Source organism: Hipposideros armiger, unplaced genomic scaffold (assembly GCF_001890085.2).
Source record: "Hipposideros armiger isolate ML-2016 unplaced genomic scaffold, ASM189008v1 scaffold_94, whole genome shotgun sequence".
Taxonomy (NCBI): Eukaryota; Metazoa; Chordata; class Mammalia; order Chiroptera; family Hipposideridae; genus Hipposideros; species Hipposideros armiger.
Genome location: NW_017731444.1, coordinates 1,608,991 through 1,630,571, shown reverse-complemented (window position 1 = coordinate 1,630,571; position 21,581 = coordinate 1,608,991). Strand labels below are relative to the sequence as shown.

The 21,581-nt window shown below is 43.9% G+C and overlaps 3 protein-coding genes and 2 pseudogenes across 3 annotated transcripts in view; 1 reads left to right on the top strand and 4 right to left on the bottom strand.

Moving 5' to 3' along the window:
- The window catches only part of LOC109384422 (signal-regulatory protein beta-1-like), a 23,038-nt pseudogene extending 15,170 nt beyond the window's left edge, over window positions 1-7,868 (bottom strand).
- Window positions 1-21,581, bottom strand: part of LOC109384418 (signal-regulatory protein beta-1-like) — a 239,663-nt gene that overhangs the window by 68,283 nt on the left and 149,799 nt on the right. The gene's annotated exons all lie outside the window — the stretch shown is intronic.
- Window positions 1-21,581, bottom strand: part of LOC109384419 (signal-regulatory protein beta-1-like) — a 95,378-nt gene that overhangs the window by 15,622 nt on the left and 58,175 nt on the right. The window lies entirely within an intron of this gene.
- Window positions 1-21,581, bottom strand: part of LOC109384417 (signal-regulatory protein beta-1-like) — a 160,962-nt gene that overhangs the window by 122,133 nt on the left and 17,248 nt on the right. The gene's annotated exons all lie outside the window — the stretch shown is intronic.
- On the top strand, window positions 9,853-10,977 carry LOC109384354 (glutamine synthetase pseudogene; annotated as a pseudogene).

Sequence of the window (21,581 nt, the reverse complement as noted above, 5' to 3'; positions counted from 1 at the left end):
AAAATGTTCAACCTCACTAAGCATTAGGGAAATGCAAATAAAAACTACAATGAGATACCACCTTACCCTGGTCAGAATGGCTATCATCAATAAGTCAACAAACAACAAATGCTGGCGAGGTTGTGGGGAAAAGGGAACCCTGGTGCACTGTTGGTGGGACTGCAGATTTCCATAGTGGGGGTGCAGCCACTATGGAAATCAGTATGGAGGTATCTCAAAAAACTGGAAATGGAACTACCATATGACCCAGCATTCCACTCTTAGGTATTTATCCAGAAAAACCCAAGACACTAATGCAAAAAAATATATGAAACCCTATGTTCATTGCGGCGCTATTCACAATAGTTAAGACTTGGAAACAACTGAAATGCCCATATGTAGACGACTGGATTAAGAAACTATGGTATATTTACACAATGGAGTATTACTCAGCTATAAAGAAGAAGGAAATAGTACCATTTGCAACAATATGGATGGACCTAGAGAACATTATGCTAAGTGAAATAAGTCAGTCAAAGAAAGACAAATACCATATGATTTTACTTATACGTGGAATCTAAAAAACTGAATAAATGAGAAATGTAAACAGAAATAGTCTCAGAGGCACAGAGGAATAACTGAGCATTGCTAGTTGGGAGGGGGTGGGGATGAAGGAGAAGGGAAAGGGACGAGACAATACAAATTGGTAATTACGATATAACCTCAGGGATAGAAAAGACAGTCTGGGGAATATAGTCAATAAAGTTGTAAATATTTTTTAGGGGGCCAGATGGACTCATGTCTTGTTAGGGAGACACTTCATAGTCAGTGTAGAGGCCTGACCAACGCACTGTATTTCTGAAGCTGATGTTGAATAACATTGTATGTCAACTATAATTATATATACGTATAGTCACGTGACGTGGAGTAGCGTGTGGGAATGGAGTCAATGGAATTGTAATACATAAGTATGATATCAGCGGTGGGAGGGCAGTAGATGGGGGTGGGGGGTTCCTTCTGTGTGAAGGGTGAAAAGGATAACTATTGCATTGTTCTGTACACCTGAAACGAACACACAAAAAAAGAAATACAGAAACATTTTCTCTGCTGCACCTCATTCTTGGTTATTCAAAGTATGGAGGTCATTCTTATTAACCTGTCACACACCAGGGGACAAAGGAGACTAACACCATACTCACCACACACAGTGAGCTGAGTGCCTGCTCCAGACTTAAACTCCACATCATCAGGATCTCTTCTCAGGAGCTTCACACAATAGTATGTACCCGCGTCTGCAGAGGTGATGTTACTGATGCGGATGGAAAAGTCCGTGGTGTTTTCTCCTTGTGAGGTCTGCAACATTTGTTACTCGAGGGAAGCGGGCTGCCTCACTTCCTTTGAAACTGTAGATTAACTCCCAGTCTGTCCCTGTCCCCTTGAACCACCCGGTGGGCCCCACAGGGAGCAGAGAGGTCAGGGTGCAAAGCAGAGTGGCTGTGTCTCCGGCTGCGACTGAAACTAACTTCTCAGGCTGAATCACCTGCAGCTCCTTCTCACCTGCCACTCCTGGAGGGAAACAAAGCAGGTATTTATTCATCCTTATGTGACCCTGTAGGTTTTGTCAAGTGTTTATCAACAACAGCTTTCACTGACTGAGCCCACTATGTGTGTGGGCCTTGAGCTCAGTACATTGCGTGTGTCATCGTGTGGAACCCTCAATGAGCCTGTAAGTGAAACCTTGTTACAAATGAGGAAAGTGAGGCACAGAAAGGCTAAGTGACGTGGCAGAGAGTGGGTGTGAGCTCTGAGCCCTCTCTGGAGGTGTCACGCTTCCCCAAATATTTCTGGCTGTCTACTTTCTGGCCTCATGGAGACTTGCACTTTTGGACATTTGTATTTGGTGGTGTCAGGAGACTTCTTTAGATCACTGAGTTGTGAGCAGAGGCGATGAATGTATTTGTGGGATATACGTTTAACTGCAAGAACATCTATGGATCGACTTCTCTCTTCCACGAAGTTCCACATGTTATGATGTGTCTGCTCCATCAGCCTGGAAACTTGGGTGACAGTGATGTGCGGAGCTCCCTACACATAATGAATTTGTCTTGAAAATATGAAGTGAAACATTATTTGAAGCTCCTCAGATTTATTTGCCCATAGCATAATCATGTTATATGAGTTTCCTAAGGCTGCTTTAAGAAAATGCCCAATGGGGGCCGACCGAGTGGTGCGTTGGTTAAGAGCTGGCTTGGGATGCCAGCTCTGAGCAGCAGGGCCCCGGTTTGGATCCCACATATGAGGGCCAGTGACACTGCCCTCTACAGCTAAGATGCTGAACAACAGCTCGACCTGGAGCTGGGCTGCCGTGAGTCGCCGGCGATGGCGTAGGCTGCAGTCCCTGCTGCAGTGGGCTGCCATAAGCTACCATGAGTGGCCAGCAGCCAGTGTGAGCAGCTGCCAGCCGGTTTGAGCTGCCAAGAGCCGCCGTGAGCAGCCCTCCAGAGGCCAGATCTGCCTCACTTGGGAATGATAATACCAACATGGGCCAGTGAAGTAACGTTCTCCACAACTAGACTGAAGAACAAAACAACAGCAATGTGTCTGTTCCCCTCCCCCAGTTCCCCAATGAATGGTGCTGGGAGAACTGGAAAGCCACGTGTAAAGAATGAAACTAAACTGCTATCTGTCACCATGTACCATAATTAACTCAAGATGAATCAAAGATCTAAACATAAGACCTGAAACAATAAGCTACCTAGAAAAAACATAGGTATTAAACTTACAGACCATGGGTTCAAAGAGAAGTAATAATCTCAAGATGCTAATAGTGCCTAAAGCAATTACAGTTTTAATAACATCCCTATCAAAATGGAATTTTTTGAGGAATAGAAAAACCAATTTTGAAGTTAATGTGAAAAATAAAGGAACCACAAACAATGAAACAATATTGAAAATGAATTACCTGGAGGACTCATACTTCCTGACTTAAAAACTTACTACAAAGCTACAGTAATCACAGAGGTGTGTTCTGTCATTAAAAGGTATATGTATTCTATATGATTCAAATGATTTTCAATGGGGAAAGGGTAGTGTTTCAACACAAAATGCTGCAATACCCACATGCAAAAGAAGCAAAAGAATGAAGTTGAACTCTTACATCTATTAAAAAATAAATTCTACATAATCAAAGACCTAAATATAAGAGCTGAAATTATAAAATTCCTTAAAAAATCAGTAGGTGAAACTCTTCATGAGTTTATATTTGGCAATGACTTCTTGCACGTGACACCAAAAGCACAGGCCAAAAGCACGTGACACCAAAAAACCAAAAGAACAAAATATGTAAATCTGAGGAGGAGACAGCTGTGGCACCACACATAAATCCTGTGTTCTTCTCTTTTTCTTAGCGTCTCCTCAGAAAGAAAATGGGTGGTTCATCTTTGTAGAGTGTGAGCTGGTGAAACCCACTACTTAACACTATTTGTAATTACAGGTGCGTCTCAGGAGGCAACATGCTGTCACAGGACAGGTCATTTAGTGACAATAACATCAAGTTGTTTGGGTTTTGAGTCTGTAGCAGAAGATTAAGTGTGCGGAAGCTGAACTGTTGGTACAAAAAGAGGAAGGAATATGAATGAATCTTGGAGGAAGGAGTGGAGGAAATAGAGGAGGAAGAGAGAAGAGGGATCAGAGTGTTGAGACAAGCAGGGAACTGCAAACACTCTGCCATCTGTGCATCTATAATTCTCATATTTACATCTGAGGCCCAGTCCTTTCCCCCTGAGCTCTGAATTTGCATGTCCAACTGTCCACTCATCTTTTTCCTTGGATGGAAATCAGTATCTCATAGTTCACACGTGCAAAACTGAATTCCTGGATTGCCCCACAGCCCTCTGTATCTCAGCTGAGCCACCTTTATTCCTCCAGGTGCTCAGGTCCCAAACACCTGGAGTCTTGCTCTCCCACCCCAATCCTATGATCAGGAAAGCCTGTCCCACCCTTTCAGCCTGCATCCAATATCTATATCCTTTTCCTGTCTGTACTGCTGTCCAGGTGCAGGGTACTTTTCGTAGTTTGCAGGGATGCAATGACCTCTTAATGCTGCAGTTGCTTCTCTCTATGTCCTGTGGTGTACTGTTGCCTTACAGCCTCATCCTCGACTGCCCCCCCCCCACATCAGCCTCTGACCTAACAAGGTCACGAGGGAGTGTCTCAGAAAACTGAGACCTGGTGCAGTGATATTGGTAAAGCTTCCTCAAGGGAGTGTCCTGGAAAACTGGGACCCGGCAGAATGATGTCGGTTATTTCCCTTAGTTCATGGCTGCAGCTGCAGCTGCACCATCCTGGGGATTGTGTGTATAGGAGTATGAAGGCACAGCATGTGTTGGAGTACAATGGGGCTGGTTGATGGAAACTGGCCTTAAGGCACTTATCACACAGACTTTAGAAAAAATAAAAAAGTTTTACTCCTTTGAAGTTTCTTAATAAAAGCTTCACGTTGACCGGATTAAGCGCTCAGTTCCAGAGAGAGAACTGCAGCCCCCTGGCCTCGTGTTATAAATCTATCTTTGTCTCTTGTATTTCTTTCACCCTGCGCCATCCCCTCTCACTCATCACTGCCTGTGCTGCGCGGGACGTGGCAGTGGTCCGTTTTCAACCGAATGCTAGAATAATTAAATACTCATGTCAACTCAAGTCATGTCTTTCTTTAAAACCTTGCAATGGCAATCTTTCATTCAGGTTGAAACTTTAAATCCCTACCAGAGGAGGAAGATTCTAGATTCAGGACATTTGCACATGCTTCTCACTGTCAGGAAGGCTCTTCCCCCAGGAAACCACATGGCTCACTCCCAACCTTCTTTAATCTTTGCTCAAACTTCCCTTCTCAGTGATGCTCACTCAACTACTCTGTTCAATACATCTCACCTTACAGATTCCCCCAGTTTTCTTATCCAGCAATATTTTAATGTTCCCCTTAACACTCATCACTTTCAATAAACTATACTATTTACTTATTTATTGTGTCTGTTGTTTACTCTCATTTTCCCCGTAGAACCTGGGCTCCATGAGGGCAGCTACTTTGTCTCTTTTATTCACCAATGCACCCCGAGTTCCTATAACAGCTCCTGGCACACAGTACCGTATTTGCCGGCGTATAGGACGACTGGGCGTATAAGACGACCCCCTAACATTTCCACTCAAAATACAGAGTTTGTTATATGGTCGGCTGTGTGCGATTTTGCGAGTGTGGTAAAATCGCATAACAGCAAAATCGCATAACAGCCGAGCATACACCCAGCAGCGCTGCTGATGCCTGAACGGTATGTGGAATGAAGTGGGCGGGCATCGGGAGGCCACTATGGCACGGGGCAAGCACTATGGGCAGTCTATCTGAAGTGTACCTGGCGTATAAGACGACCCCCCACTTGGAGGCATATTTTTCAGGGCCAAAAAATTGTCTTATACGCCGGCAAATACGGTATGTATCCAATAAGTATTTGTATGATGTGTGAATTTCCCAGTGTGTGACCTCCCTGAGACCCTGAAGCCCATTTTAAATGGGCAAATCTGTGGGAATTATGTGAGAAACTGAGTTTCCCAACTAAATGACTTAGTGAAAAACAAGCATCTTTTGTATATGCAGGAAGCGGAGGAGCCCAGGAGCAGAAAACCATAAACCTCTTCCCCACACACACCCTTCCCCACACCCATCAGCACAAGCAGCAGAAATCACATCGGTTGAAAATGGGGTAATTGTTCAACCCCTGAGCTGTAGGATCAGAGTCCATGTGTTCAGATCATACCTCTGCCATCTACCATCGAGTGACCTTGAACCTCTCTGTGCTTCTGTTTTGTTTTCTGTAGGTGGGAGTGACAAGAGGATCTACCTTAGATATAATGTTCCTTTCAGATAACAGCCCTGAGCATTTCCAATTGTGTCCATACATGGTGAGTTTCAATAAATTGAGAAGTTATTACTCATTATACTTTCTGGATCCTTGAGGCTTTAACTGTCATGAGATGATATAGATTATAGATATAGATATAGATACGAACTTGAATATGAATATAACTACAGATGTAAATCGTAAGAGTTCTGACAATTAAGTTCTCAGACTTGTTGCAATGATGTTGCTAGTTTTTTTGATATCAGAGGTATGATTCATTATGAATTTGTACCAACTGGAGAAACAGTTAACCAAGTTTACTATTTGGAAGTGCTGAAAATGTTGCATGAAAAAATTGCATGACCAGAACTTATTGCCAACAATTCATGGCTCTTGCATCACAACAATGCACCAGCTCACACAGCACTCTCTGTGAGGGAGTTTTTAGCCAGTAAACAAATACTGTATAGGAACACCCTTTCTACTCACCTTATCTGGTGCCCAATGACTTCTTTCTTTACCCAAGGATAAAGGAAATATTGAAAGGAAGACATTTTGATGAAATTCAGGACATCAAGTGTAATGCGACGACAGCTCTGTTGACCAACCCAGAAAAAGAGTTCCAAAATTGTTTTGAAGGGTGGACTAGGCACTGGTATCATTGCATAACTTCCCAAGGAGAGTACTTCGAAGGTGACCATAGTGATAGTCACCAATGAGGTATGTAGCACTTTCTCTATGAGGAGTTCGTGAACCTAGTTGTCAGACCTTGTCCATGCAGCAGTCCCTGTATATTTTATCCCCTCTTTCCTCCTCATCTCTATCCAGCACGAAAGAAGGATTCCAAGATAGTAATGCACAAAATTTTACTAATTTTACCAAGAGAGAAGCTTGCTTGTCTTAAGAGTCTGAGGGAGGATAGGGCTAAATTTACACAAGTAAGAAGGAGGGAAGGTAGCTGAAAGACAGGGGGACTAAACATATGTCTGTGTGTTTTATGTAGACTGGAAAATGATTTGAAGAGAACAATAGGAATGCCTTTTCAAATATCCCGTTTGTTTTGTGTGTGTATGTGTGTGTGCACTTCCTCACACTCACTACATTCATACATACACACATACAAATACATGGTTTGTAAATAGATGAAACTATATTGTACCATGCTAGTATGCAGGTTGTTTTAAGGATTAAATAAAATTATAGTACATACTAAATGCTCATTAAAAACAATGATATATAGGAACCACCGACGCATCATTAATAAAAGTCCAGAAGTGCACACAGCACAATTTGAACTCTGGTGTCTGTGACTGGCCTGATGGGTGGTGACAATTCTTTGATTTGCTTATCTGTGTTTACTGATTTTTCTACAATCAGTCTCCACTGAGAAGTCGAGTAGCATAACATAGTTAAAAAATGAACTCTGGAGCTGGTCAGCCTGGGCTTGAATCCTGGCTGAACCACTCACGACCTTACATAGGCAAAATTAGACAAGTTACTCTCTCTGCCTCTGTTTCCCCATCTGTAAATTGGGGATAAGAGACATAAGCATCACATAGGGATGTTGTGAGGATTAGATGAGTCGATCCACACAAAAATGTCACGATTGTGGTTTGAAGCATCATCTGTTTTGATGCATCTGGTAACCAGGTGCAGTTCATGGAGACAATGCTCACATCCCCAATTTCATGCTCTCAGATAATGCCTAGTCCTTGGCCTTCTGTGGCAGCCCCAAATGACACACCCCTGTTTTCCTGGAGGCTCTAAAATTCCAGGGGGAGAAGGTGGTCCAGGGGCAGGGGGAGGGAATTCTAACCCAAGGAGTGCTCACCTGTGAGTCCCAGCAGTAGAGTCAGCAGCAGGCAAGGAGGAGGGCGGGCCCAGGAGGCAGGGATGGTCATCCTGGAGGCCTGAGCAGGCAGCTCTGTCCACATGTGGGCTGGGAGAACCTGCACTCTCTGCTCTGTGAGAGGAGTGAAGCCCCGCCTCCTGTGACATAAGAGGAAGGGCCAGGATGGGCTGAAATGGCTGTGAGACAGAAGCCTGCTTCCAGATTCTAGACAGTTCCTGCTTCTAGATTGTGAAATAGAACCCGGCAGTGAAGGCAGCTACGTTGTGAGGAGTTAATCATCTTAATGGTTTCAGAGAGACTTGGATAGGCCCACAAGAAATAGTGCTTCCTCTGCACCAGGGGCCCCTGCTCTCTGTTGGGCCCCTCACCCCATCTGAGGTCTTCATGGTGACGCCCCATTTGGGAACCCAGGCCAAAAAGGGTCTGTGGTTGTGGCCTGGGTCCCAAACTCCAAAGCCAAGGGTGCTAGTATGTGGCTGGCTTGTAGCCTCATCTACACCAGCCTCACCAAGAGCTACTCAGCTGGCAGTAGGAAGTGAGTTCACCTGGGCTCAGTGTTGGAGGGAACAATGTCTCTCCCTGAAATGAGTCTGTATCCCAACCCTTTATTGATGTACCTGGTAAAATTTAGCCCAAATGAAAATGCAATGTGGACTTCAGAAGTTTAAATACCTGCATCCAACAGAAGGAATCATATCCTGACTTCTTTCAGGAGAGGAAGTGAGTTATATGACCCAGAAATTACACTCTCAGACATTTTTCTCAGAGAAATAAAACTTATGTCCACACAAAAACCTGTGCTCGAATGTTTATAACAGTCCTCTTTGTAATAGCAGAAAACTGAAACAACCCTAATACCAATAATAAGTGAATGGTTAAACTGTGGTGCATCTGTGTAAGGAAATACTCAACAACAAAAAGGAATGAATTATTTACATGTGTAAGAAAGTGTAAGTTTCTTGAAGACATTATGTTGAATGAACAAAAACAATCTCAAAATACCATGTACTGTATTATTCCACATATATTACATTCAGGAAATTACAAAATATAGAACAGACTGACTTTTGCATGGGGTTTAGTATGGTGGGGATGGGGCCACCATAAAGAAATAGCACAGCGGGACCTTTTTGGTTCTTGGAAATGTGCTGCATCCTGGTCATGGTGCTGGTGACACAAACATACACGTGAGACATCACCATGATAAAAGCTGGGAATGTTACAAGGCTCAGCTTTAAATACCAATCTCATAGTCATTATAATGTAGACACTGACTATTCAGTTATCCAAAATTATAATTTAATAATTTCAGGGAGATGAGGAATAGAAAGTGTGTGTGTGTGGCATGAGGTCTAGAGCAAAAGAACATTATATCCCCATCTTCCCTTGTGGGGATTCAAGGATAACGCCTAAGCGTGAGAAATCAAGAATGCAATACAAGAGATATGGCAGTAAAATTCAATATCATCAGATAAAAGAGCTGAAAATGGTTGCTTCTAGGAGGTAGAAATGGTAGGAGGTTAGAAAGACTCCAGTTTTCATATGTAGAACTATTCGACTCTTTAACCATGTGTTTATGTTACTTTGATAAAGGCAGAAACCAATTGTAGATAATTAATGTTATACCTGTTGCAAATAAAAAGTGTCCATAGTATTAGCACTAGTAAGAGTTTAATAAAGTTGTTGGTTATAAGACTGATGATGAAAACTCAATTAGAAATCTAAGTTGTAGTAAAAACCCACTGATAACAGTAAAAATAATTTTTTAAAATTCCATACACTAAAAAGCATTAAAGATAGCTCTATTAGGGGTGCTGAGACCATTATAGGTTAAATAAACCCTGTGAAATTGTTTAGTGAAAGTCATACAATTGAAATAAAGTTCTATCACCTACATGAGGGGGAAAACTCAATATTGAAAGATATCTGTTAGCCCAAATTCATATATAAGATCAATGAAATCAAATAATAATTCCTAAGGTGTTATTATAGAACTTGATCAAGTGATTCTAAAATGCACCGGGGGAGAGCCGAGGTTGGGAGAAGAGCCCAGCACCTGAGCAGCACACCCGGCCTCCTCTCCTCTTGGCGCCTCGCTCTCGCCTGCTCGTCCCCTAGAGGACATCGTCCACCATGGCCACCTTGGTGAGTTCCCAATTGAACAAAGGCATCAAACAGGTGTGCATGTCCTTGTCCCTGGGTGAGGAAGTCCAAGCTATGCATATCTAGATTGACGGTACAGGAGAAGGACTGTGCTTTAAGACTCGGACCCTGGACAGTGAGCCCATGAGTATAGATGAATTGCCCGAGTGGAATTTTGATGGCTCTAGTACTTTTCAGTCTGAAGGCTCCAACAGTGACATGTATGTCGTCCCTGCTGCCATGTTTCGGGACGCTGTCCGCCAGGACCCCAACAAGCTGGTGTTCAGTGAGGTCTTCAAGTACAGCCGAAAGCCTGCAGAGACCAACTCAAGGCAGACCCGTAAACGCACAATGGACACGGTGAGCAATCAGCACCCCTGGTTTGGAATGGAGCAGGAATATGCTCTCATAGGCGCAGACGGGCACCCTTTTGGTTGGCCTTCCAAAGGCTTCCTTGGACCTCAAGGTCCATACTGCTGTGGCGTGGCAGTGGACAAAGCCTATGGCAGGGATACGGTGGAGGCGCACTACCAGGCCTGCTTGTACGCCGGCATCAAGATCGCGGGGACAAACGCCGAGGGCATGCCCGCCCAGTGGGAATTCCAGGTAGGACCCTGTGAAGGAATATGACATGGGAGGTCATCTCTGGGTGGCCCGTTTCCTCCTACGTCTTCTAGGAGATGGGGAAAGTGAAGGCTTTGGAGTGATAACAACCTTTGATCCTAAGCCCATCCCTGGGAACTGGGATGGTGCCGGCTGCCACACCAACTTCAGCACCAAGGCCACGCGAGAGGATAACGGTCTGAAGCCCATCGAGAGACTGAGCAAGCGGCACCAGGACCACATCCAAGCCTACGATTCCAAAGGGGGCCTGGACAATGCCCACCGCTTGACCGGATTCCACGAACATCAACATCAACGCCTTTTCTGCAGGCGTTGCCAACCGGAGCGCCGGCATCCGCATTCCCCAGACTGTCGGCCAGGAGAAGGGTTACTTTGAAGACTGCCCCCCCCCTGCCAACTGTGACCCCTTCGGTGACAGAAGCCCTCATCCGCACGTGTCTTCTCAACGAAACTGGCGACGAGCCCTTCCAGTACAGAAACGAAGTGGACTAGACTGGCAGCCATGGAACCCCTTCTAATTCCTCATCCCGCTCCCACTCTCACCTGCTCTCAATTGTCATAATAGCCCTAACTCAAAGGGCGGACTATCAAGGTCTTTTTTTTATTCCTCATGCCCACCTAATACCTCTTGCTTTCTTTGGCCAGGATAGAGGGATCAAGTTCTTAATTTCTTCACACACACACACACACACACACACACACACACACACACACACACACACACACACACCTTTTTTCCCCCCATCACTGAAGCTTTCTAGTGCATTAGTGGGGAAGTGGGGATGGGGGAACATAACCACTGCTTCCATTTAATCAGGTGTGTTTGTCCAATAGGCGTAGCTATCCAGACAGCATAGTATTTGTGAAGGGAGGGGAAGGACTTTTTCTTCCAGGTAGCTGGAGGGGTTGGGGGAGCTGGGTTTACTCCCAGGAGAGGTTAGATTTTCCCCCTCTCAGTGGGAAGTTGCAGTTCTTAAAAGGTTATAACCAGCTTTCTAATAACAGTGAGAATTAGGAGAGCAGAAAGGGTGGGAGTCAGGCAGGAAATTGTCCTCTTACCCTGGTGTGCTTCCCTTGCCTGGGGCTAAAATGCCCTCACCTGAAGACAAGTTCCTTCCTCATAAAGGGCTGGGATGGGTAGGCCCTGTCTTAGAAAAAAAAGTCTTGTTTCTTGGTTTTCCATTTATACCACAAAGCAGAGTAGTATTTTATATTTAAATGCAAAAACAAAAACAAAAAATGATCTATATGGATGTGCAGATATGTGTGTTTTTTCCTAAAAGAGAAAAATCATTCTGGTTACCGAGAGCCAAATTGGAGAGGAGTAGTCTGATTAGAAATAAGGATCTCCTTTTGAAGTGGGGTGAGGGTGGCAGTGCTTGAAAAGGTGGCTGTTTGGGGCTGTTATTCCCTCACTACCGCATAAGGGTTTCTCTGTGTCCTGTCCACCCTTCCACCCTTCTGGAGGGGGTGGATACCCATCAGTTAACAGGTGGAAGCATGTTATAGCAGCAGCAGTCACCCGAGCCCCGTGGCTTTTTTATTTAAAAGGTACACATGTACTTGTACACACAGGGGTTTAGAAATATGAGTTGGCTGGCCAACGTGAGCATGTTACTGACAAGGAGATACTGGAGTTATTTTCTGGTGGGACTAGCACGTCACTAAAGCAGGCCTTTTGATATATTAAATTTTTTTTAAAAGCAAAACAAGATTTTAATCCTATTTGTAGGGATTCTAAGTCTTTGTTTTACAGAATTGCTTGTTGGCTTCTGCTGTTTCCTTCCCATCTCTGCTCTGTGAGGAGATGGGGACAGGACTTGTTCCCATCAAAACACTTGTCATTTTGTATCCTGGTGTCTGCTCTGAGTGTGAAATACTTTTTTCCTTTGTTAAGATTCCCGAGGAGTTATTTTTTTCTTTTGTAATAAAAAACAAACCCCACCTTCAAAAAAATAAATAAATAAAATGCACTCGGGTCAAAAATAGCACACAATTTTGTATAACAAAAAAGGTGGGAATATTTGCCCCAAAGAGGTATGTAAACTTTTTATAAAGCTACCTAAGACATGGTCGCTCTGACAGAGAGTGACAAGTAGCTCAATGGAACAGAGAGCTTATAAAAAGAACCACGTATTTATGGAAACGTGATGTATGGCAAATGTGGCAGTGTGGATCTTTGAGGGCTGGATAATTTATCCTTGTGGAAGAAGAAAAACGATCTCTACCTCCTAAACCACACACACACGCACACACACACACACACACACACACACACACACACCAGGAAAATATAGCTAGATCAAAGTCATAAATGTAAAGAGCAAAACTTGATAAAAAATTAAAAACAATTTTTATACAACAAAAGCTCCCAAATGATATCAACACTGCTGCTTTGCCGACCACACTGAAGGAACAAGGAGGCCTCTCCCATATGTGCCAAGAAAGCAAAGGTAAGAATGTTTGCTAAATGTTTGAAGTCATACTAAAAAAACATTAGATAAAGCTTCAGCATCTATCATGAGAAGAATCAATAAATTGTAGCATATTTTTACATTAGAAAACTATAGAACAGTGAAATTAATAAAATGGAGTTACATATATCAACATGAATAAGGTATACAGTACAAAAGAAAATAAAGTTCCAGAATGTCGTACACAGTACAATTGCTTTCATATAAAATTAAAACATGCAACTTAATATTAAATATTGCTTAAGATTTTATGCATATGTGATAAGAGTATAAAATGGTAATGTTTTGCAAAAATGACATGGTAGGTCCATGGGTATTTTTATATTATTCTTTATATATTTCAGAATAGTAAAATTTTATGCAACTTAGTGATTTTAAATATACATGTGTAAAAATAAAATTATACATGCAAAAGCTCTGGATAAGGGTAAACTCTGCTCTGAAAATGATGCATTTTTCACCATCAGAGAAGGATGCAAACTTGTTGTCTTGTACGGCTTGATTCCCTATTGGATGAAGGCAGGAACCTTTGAAGCTCAATGCACTGGCTCCAGACTTCCCTGAGTCCTCGGGATCAAAGTCCATCCTTGAATCAGCTTTATCATGAGAGAGAAGGAACATCAGGAGGTATGTGAAGGGAGTATGTCCCTGATGGAGGTGGGGCTGGCAAAGTGAAGAGCAGGGGTCTCTGGTAGCCTGCAGGTCCTTGCAGCTTCTCCCTGCTTGAGCCCCTTGGAGAGGGCAGAAGGCAATGTATTACAGGGCAGGCAGGAGCTTTAGGGAAAATAATTCATTCATTCATTCATTTGCTCACTCATTAATGAATTAATTCATTATTAATCCCACAAATATTTATTGAGCTCCTACTGTGTGGCAAGCACTCTGCTTGGTTTAGGTTCATGGTGCAGATCAGATGAAGCCCCTACTCACTTCACCTACCATCTCTCTGAGATCTGAACTCTTCCATACCCACATTCATCTTTGCCACTGGACAGCACCTCCACTTTCCTCAGATAGATTCTATTAGTTGATTTTGACAATATTTTATTTATTCCTAAGATATAGTTTATGAAAAGTTAAATGTATAGCAGTTTATGGGCAGACTGTTTGCACTATGAGTCTCAAAACTTTGAGTTTTATCCCTGTTGCACCCCTTGTACTCCCACCACTGGGGTCCCAAGGAACTTAATTTGAATACTTTCCAACTCTAGGGCACTACACAATGCATACAAGGGTTGGAACACTGAGAATTCAAGGGGGCATTTGGAGAAAATAGGTGTTCACAACTTTGTTTTGAGGCTGGATCAGCCTTGTGGCACCTGTGACATTGTGGACACACCTTGGACAACCCTTGCAAGCCCATGACCATGGCCTGACCTCCCTTCCTAAAAACTAATGCCTGCCCCCAACTCACCTGTTACAGGTTCCACCACCTGCAGATGTGACTCATCTCAGCATCATCTTGAAGCCCGAAAGGAACTCCACAAAGATGGGAGCCACATCCCTGGACCTAAATGGTAATGGGCAGAAGGAGCCATTACTGGGGTTCTGTAAGTTTAAATACCTCAGTCCACTCAGGAGACAGAGGCGACCTAGCTGATCACAGGACTGGAGGTGAGTTTGCCTGGGCTCCCAGTGGGCTTGTTTGTGGTGTGGGCTACTGTGGACAGGTGTGTGTGTGTGTGTGTGTGTGTGTGTGTGTGTGTGTNGTGTGTGTGTGTGTGTGTGTGTGTGTGTGTGTGTGTGTCCCCACAATTTCTTTATACATTCATCCAATGATGAACACTCAGGTTGCTGCCATGTCTTGGCTATGGTAAACATTGATGACGTAAACATGAAGGAGCAGATACCTTTTTGAGATAGTGAATTTATGTCCTTTGGATATAGACCCACAAGTGGAATTGCTAGATCTATGGTAGATCAATTTTTAGTGTTTTTGAAGACCTGTTATACTATCTTCCATAGCCACTGCACCATTCTTCTGATTGGATGTATTCCACTTTTCTGTTTTTGAGTTCTCTGATCCTTTCTTCTGCTTTATCTGGTTTCTGGTAAGAACCTTCCTATTGAATGTTTTATTTCAGTGACTGTATTCACCTCTGAAATTTTTGTTTTGGATTTTCTTATAATTTATTATCTCTTTGTTGAAACTCTCACTTTTTTCATGCATTGTATTCCTGGCCAGGTGAGATCTTTATGAGCATTTTCTAACACTCTCAGGGAAATGACTTATCTCCATTTTATTTAGGTGTATTTCTGGAGTTTTCTCTGATTCTTTTGTTTGGAACAATTCCTGCATTTCTTCATTGTCCTTGGCTCTCTGTGTTGGTTTCTGTGCATCAGATAGAAGAGCTGCTTCCCCCAGCCTTGATGCAGTGGTCTCCTGTAGGAGGTGAATCTCATCATCCAGCCCTGCTCTAGCTCTTGGTTGTCTCCCCAGACTTTGTGAGGTCCAAGCTGCCCTCTTTGTTCTCAGTGGCTCCCAGCAGTGGAGGTTTGTCATGACCTTCCAGTGTCCCAAGGAAAGGACCTACGTCAGCATCTAGTTGCAGGCTGATGGGACGCTGGTGCCTCAGGCAGCAGCCTTTGAAGTGTGCAAATAGACCTCTTTCAGGGAAAAACTGGGAGATGGGTGTTTCTGATTGCTGTATGTGAGCTAAGCCTTTACAGAGTAGCCAGTTAAGAACTGTTTTTTGTTTGCTATAGTCCTGTGGGATCCACAACCACAACCAGAGTCAGGCGATCAGTGGGTACATCCCCTGAGCAGAGTCACAAAAGCCGTGGCACAAATCGTGTGTACAAGGTCCTTTCAGGGAGAAACCAATGACCTGGAGTGCAGGAGGAAGAGAATGTGGAGATGGTACCTACTCACACCCCTGGGCTCTGGAGAGGATATTTGCCCCTAGATGTGTGTTAAATTAGGAGCCTGATCCTCAGGCTGCAGCTTTTAAGAAAAGCAAATAGTCAGTTTTCAGGGAAAGTCTGGCGATGGGCATTTTTCTGTGTAGACTCTGTGCTGAGTCCTGGGGTGTGGTGTGAGTGGGGGTACCTATTAGTGAGCTTTGCCAGCCCATTGAGAACTGCTTCTTTGTTTTCTATAGTCCTGTGGGTCTTGTTACCTCAAGTCCCATTGGCTTTCAGAGCTACTTGATTTGGGAGCTTGGCCCTCAGGGGGTAGTTTAAAAGTTGGGTGCAAGATGTTGCACTTCTTCTTTTTTTTTTTAAGAGATTTTATTGGGGAACCGGGGAAGGGAACAGTGAAAGGAATTGGGAAAAAGAACATTGTGTTTTTCCAGGACCTATCAGCTCCAAGTCAAATTGTTGTCCTTCAATCCTAGTTGTGGAGGACACAGCTCAGCTCCAAGTCCAGATGCCGCTTTCAATCTAGTTGCAGGTAGGCACAGCCCACCATCCCATGCGGGAGTTGAACCACCAACCTTGTTAAGAGCACACACTCTCACCAGCTGAGCCATCCGGTGGCCCATTGGCAGCTCAGCGGCATCTCAGCTTGGGCGCAGCTAGGGCACAGCTCACTGGCCTAAGTGGGAATTGAATCGGGGACCCTGTTGCATAAAGCTCACACTCTAACCAACTGTATTATCCTGCACTTTTTAAAGGGAAGCTTGGAAGTGTGAGTTCCCTCCCAATTGTTCTGGGTGGGGTTTATGATGACATTGTGTCTAAGTATCCTCTATTTATTTATGTGGGTTTTTTGTTTGTTTGTTTGTCCAATGAGCGCGAGTGGCTTACCTATCTTCTGGAATTCTTCTCAGGGAATTGTTCCATTAGTAGATGTCAATTCAGTGGGTCTCTGGGTAAAGGTGAGTTTGGGTGCTTCCTAAGTCACCATCTTAAAGCAGACTGATTTAGCTTTAAAGAAGAAACTTATTTCTTTTCTTTTCTTCTTCTTTTTTTTTTTTTTAAAGATTTTATTGGGGAATTGGGGAGGGGAACATACAAGTTGCTGTCCTTTGTTCTTCAGTCTAGTTGTGGAGGACATCGCTTCACTGGCCCATGTTGGTGTTATCATTGCACTCTTCCCGGGTGAGTCAGATCGGTTGTCGGCTACTGTACGGCTGCTCACAGCAACTCTTGGCAGCTCATGCTGGCTGCCAGCCGCTCACGCCGGCTGCCAGCTACCCACGGTAGCTTATAGCAGCCCACTGCCGCTTCACTACAGCCTACGCTGTCACCGTCACCGGCGACTCAGGACAGCCCAGCTCCAGGTTGAGCTGTTGCTCACCATCTTAGCTGTAGAGGGCGTAGCGTCACCTGCCCTCATGTGGGATCCGAACTGGGGCCCTGCTGCTCAGAGCTGGCATCCCAAACCAACTCTTAATCAATGCGCCATGCAGCCGGCCCAAGAAACTTATTTCTTGGAGTCATTATGTTACCAACAATGTCAGTGAGTTTGATGCCCATTGAGCACAGAGAAGCCAAGTCTGACGAAACAGGTTTTCACAGAGAAAATTCATCCAGCTTCCAATTGAGGAGACTGGAGACAAGACTCACATCAGTGTCCCTAAATAAAGACTTAAAGAAAATTTACAGAACAATGGTGAAAAAAAATATATACATATTTATTAATTCTAATTTGAGAGTGTTTATTGGACAATCTTGGAACTACATCATCTAGGAGATGGGGGAAATGAGAGAAAGTGTAAAGGAATTCCAAGTTGGCAAGAATTGATTGGGTGGTTTCTAGCTGCCTGGCTAAGTGCAAATTTCTGAGCACCCCTCTCTTCTGAGTATTGTATACAAGGACCAGATCTGCATACCATTTCTGGTTAGAGGACAATTTTGGTTCAGGCCCCTCTTGGGGTTGGTTAGTTGGCTTCTGTGTCTCCATAAGCATCTGGGAGTGGGATCTGGCTTGGTCTTATGGTCACTAAGGCTCTGTGAGGAAGCTTCTGTTATCTCCTAAAAGGAAAGGAAATCTATTAGCATCCGGTTTCAGTGTTAGAGTCTGGTTTCAATTACATTAGGATTTGTTCCAGTTTCCCCTCATTCTAGTAAGGATGTGCCCATCGTTGAAGCAAATATTGCCCTTGCTGTGTTTTAAGAGATTCTTGGATCCAGGTGCCAGCCTACAAAGGGGAAAATTTTCCCAGAAAAGTCTGAGTATATCTTTAGGCAGCCAGGATACTGGAAAATTTTTCATTTTTTTTTTTTTCAAGCTGAGCCATCCTGCCACCTGTTGGAAGCTCAGCGGCTGCTCAGTTTGGTCTGGGAATCGAACTGCTGTTGCTCAGAGCTCACACTCTTGAGTGAGCTCTTAACCAACTGAGCCACTCGGCGGCCCTAGGAAAAATTTTCAATGTCATTACTTCACACTCCTGGAAAATATAAATGGTGTAAGTTCCTCAATAAGCAAAGAATCAAAAATGTGTATATCGTACACTATTTTCCTCCAGACGGTGTGTGATTTTGTACATTGCTCTCTCCTTTAAAGCCACCACAGTCCTGTGAGGTAGCATGATTCCTATTTGATAGATCAGAAAATTGGCTCATCGTAGGGAGTGAGCGCCCAAGGTCACATGCGTAGCTGGTATGTGTTTTCCAGTATCCAGGTCTCTGCCTTACAAGACTCAGAGGGAAAACATGTCCACTCTGATTTGTCTGAAGGGCTTTGAACATGTCCGTACTCAGTGTCTGATGGATCACAGGATTATATGGTCTTTAATGGATCATTCTGTCTAGAGATTCCCATACATTGAAACTGTAGGTCAACAAAATTATTGAGAATAATTATATACTTTATTTTTCCAGGAGAAAAATTTTCAAGCAGCCTGTCAGTTAGTGTATATATCATTCCACAGAAGAAAGGACATTTTTAACACCAGGAAAATAGAAAGGAAATAATTCATTTCTTCATTCGTTCAACACATATTAATTGAGAATTTATTTGAAAAATCACTTAAAGTCTCTAAAAATAATTATTAAGGTTTACAATAAATGAAAAAAATGTGTAATCAAGAAAAATATACTAAAGTTGGCAAGAAAAGTGAGAGTATCAAGATCCTCTAGCCTCGACCTTTCCAGCTCAAGATAAACTCCATCCAGGCTGGTACAGCCCCGAACACAGGGCTGCCTCCTGCCCCAGCTCCCAGTTGAAATATTATGTCAGGAATTCTCAGCTTACTTGAAATTGCTGTTCCTCGGCTACATATCCTTAAAGAGCTACTAAAAAGATATAAAAAGACATATGTGTTCTTTAGCCAATGCCAAAATTAATGTGGCAACTCACTATATCAGATTGTACAACTTGGTCATAGCATTGCTTTTGCTTCCTCTTGCTCGTAATTTGGTGATGATAGTAAAGGTCTGATTACAGTTAATGTCACAGTCCCTTCCATGACCTCCATTCTCAGCAGCTCGTTTTTTCCACCTATCACATTTAAGTCATGTGTATGGGGTAATGAAGCAGCTGATATTTCGGGATTCTCTGTGTGTGTGTGTGTGTGTGTGTGTGTGTGTGTGTGTGTGTCTGATGGGACCATGTATGAAGACCGAGCTCAGGGGACATTAAGGACTGTGAGAAGGAGCAGCAGGGGCTTGTGGGCCGGCAGGTCTTCAGGGAGGGGAGGCACTTAAAGCAGAGCCTGTGGAAGCTTCTGTTCGACTCTTTGTCTTAGGCTGGGCCCCTTAGGGAAGGGAAGGGGCAGCAGAGACCAAGAGGGGCGCATAGCGAGGGAGCAATGAAAGAGCTGTAGAAATGTGTCAACATTTAAATATCTGCTCATCATTCAAGAAATGTTCTTTGCATGCCTCTTATGTCCCCAGTTGTCCTCCTCCTGGGACACCTGTCATGAGAAGACAGGCAGCCTGTGAGACAAGATTCGGTCCCCTCAGCCTTCCTCCCCAGGTCCTGATCCCCCTTCCCCATCCTTTTTACTCTGTCACAGCAGAGGGTCAGAGCTTGAATAGCCCTCAGAACAGCTCTTCTGGGACTTCAAGACATTACCTTAAAATGCGGATTTTTTCTTTATCCCAAGGAGAACCAAAAATCAAATAATCTAGAGATGGTCTCCAAGGGAACCGCCCACTCAGCTGCCTTACATTCAGCCCCCTCTGCCCACTTCCTCCACAGATGCCCTATGAGGCGGAGGACATCTTTGAAAACCCTTGATCCAGCCCACCTCCAACAAGACCCTACACACTTCCTCAGAGTTAGGAAACTCTTCAAGGGATCCCTGAGACTCCTGAGAGTATTGAGGTAAGTGTGTCACCTTCTCTTAACTCCCTGTGGTCCCTGACACTGTGTGACCTGTGAGCTGGCCCCTCCTCCTGACCTGACCCCTGTGGGACAGCCCTTGGCCTGCCCTCCCTGCCCAGCAACTTACAGTCAGGCCCTTAGATTCCTGTAGACATAGATCACAAAGACACCAGCTGCCAGCAGCACCTTGTTGCCAAGGAGGAAAATGACGAGGAATTCCGTAGACATTTCTGGGCCTGGAAATAAGTGACAGGAGGAGCCATTTGAGGGGCCATTAGGGGAGACTATTACCAGGGGCCACCATTTACTCCATCCGAGGTTACCTGGGCTCGTCACTGCTCTGAAGCTTTCAGACCTGCTCTGGGCTCAGCTGCAAGGCAGAAATTGGTAAAGAAGATTAAGCCCAGGACTTAATTAGAACTATAGCAGATGTGAAGTGAAGGTTGGATTCTCCACTTCAATGGGCCTGCTCTGCCTGAATAGGGCCCTCATGGGGAAATATGAGACCCTGAGCTGTGGGATAGGGGCTTGTGGATCAAAGCACCCCAAAATCTTCAGTCCCCTTCTGGACTGCTGAGGCCAATGGCAGCAGCTTAACTACTTATCTCAAAAATCATCCTCTTCAAACTAAAACAAGAAACAAATGAAAAACGGAGTTTAAATTCCACACAAAACTAGCTGTCAGTGTTATTTGAAAAGAAAGTGTAAAAACTGCAAATAATTCTGACTCAAAGAGAAAAATTACTAAATCTTAGTGTACAATCTGTCATGAGGCTGCCAGCCCACCCTCACTCAGGCAGAGGAAAAAGTGCAGGAGAAACAGATGAAGGCAGCTAGCAAAGGGGCCTGAGAATTATTTGGAAAGCCCACCACCAATATTTAACCCACCCTAAGTTTGAAATTATTGGAAAATTGTCCTGTGAATCAGAGTTTAAATAGTAGGAAGGTGTTTCAATGTATGGCTGATGTAAAAGGGTCAGCACAGTCTGTCCAGACTCTGTGAATATGTTTCCTTACATTTCAAAAGTGTCAACCAGTATTTATTAAGTTAAGCTCTTGAAATGTGGACATTATTTTGGATTATTCCAGTGGAGCCAATGTAATCACAAAATCCTAATATGTGAAAGAGGGACGCAGGAGAGTCTGAGAAGGGTTGTGACCTCAGAAGCAGAGCCGAGTGCTGTGGGGCCCTTAGCCAAGGAACGTGGGTGCCTCTAGGGGCTGGAAAAGGCATGGAAATTGAGTCTCCCCTAGAGGCTCCAGAAGGAACCAAATCTTTTTTTTTTTTTTTTTTTTAAGATTTTTATTGGGGAATTGGGGGATGGGAACAGTGCTGGGGAATTGAGGGAAGGGGAACAGACAAGTTGCTGTCGTTTTGTTCTTTAGCCTAGTTGTGGAGGACGTTG